Source organism: Lithobates pipiens, unplaced genomic scaffold (genome assembly GCF_037356315.1).
Source record: "Lithobates pipiens isolate NorthernLeopardFrog02 unplaced genomic scaffold, aLitPip1_a1.2 Scaffold_19, whole genome shotgun sequence".
NCBI lineage: Eukaryota > Metazoa > Chordata > Amphibia > Anura > Ranidae > Lithobates > Lithobates pipiens.
The window spans coordinates 286,922,851-286,924,068 of record NW_027507764.1 but is presented as its reverse complement, the minus strand read 5'-3'; positions in this window follow the sequence as shown (position 1 = coordinate 286,924,068).

Here is a 1,218-nt window from a genome sequence, read left to right as displayed (position 1 = left end):
TTCTGAAAATAAAAAAGCATACAAAATGTAGTAGACATTATAGTAATGACTTTAATGTACTAATAATCAGCAGTACCAATGGGGAGTTATCTATGGGAGGTTGATTTGCTAAAATTGGAGGGTTGCAAAACCTGGTGCAGTTCTGCAAAGAAACCAATCTGTTCCATTTTTTTTTTTTGGCAAAGCTTAATTGAACAAACTGAAGTTAGAAGCTGATTGGCTACCATGCACCGGATTGTGCTCTTCCAGTTTTAGCAAATCCCTCCCTGTGTGTCTGTCTATAACAAATTATTGATGCTGCTTGCTTGACATCCCTGGTACCCTATCCAATTCTTATGGTACTACTGATGTCTGTGCCTGGTATTATATTATTTATTTATTATTCATTATATTTATATTTTTTATATTTTGTTCAGCAAAATTATATTGCACTGCCATATATCATTATGCTAGTTCTGAGAATAAAGGATGCATGAAAAAAAAATCCCAAATGTTACAAAACTATTTACAATTTTTTAAACTTGTTTTCTGATTCACAATTGGCTGTTACTACCGATCTATGTGTCTTGGTATTATTTTTAGTTCAGCATAATTATATTGCAGTGCCATTTATCCTGATGCTAGTTTTGAAAATAAAGAATGCATAAATACAAAACAAACAAAAGAACAAAAAAACAAACAAAACAAAAACAAAAAAGAAGTTACAACACTCAGTCTTTTACAAACTGTTTTTATTTTATTTTTTTAACATATTCTTTGATTCGCTAGTCACTGTGTTACTGCTAATATATATGTCTTGGCTTTAATTTTGTTTCATATAATTATATTTCATTATCATTTATGCTGGTGCTAGTTCTGAAACAATGCATTAAAAAAAAAAAACAAATAAAAAATGAATGTCACAATAGTTTATCTTTTACAAATTTTTTTTTTTTTTACATATTCTTTGATTCATCAATCACAGTGTTACTACTAATATATACTTTTTGTTCAATATGATTATATTGCATTAGCATTAGCTATTTCTGAAAATAAAGAATGCATTAAAAAATAAACAAACAAATGTAGCAACATTCTGACTTACAAACTGTTTTTTTTTTTTTTTTTACTATACTCTCTGATTCACCAGTCACTTTTACTACTGTTCTTTGGGGCTTGGCGTATGCTATTGAAAATAAATAATGTATAAAAAAAAAAAAAAAAATGAAATGTAGCAGA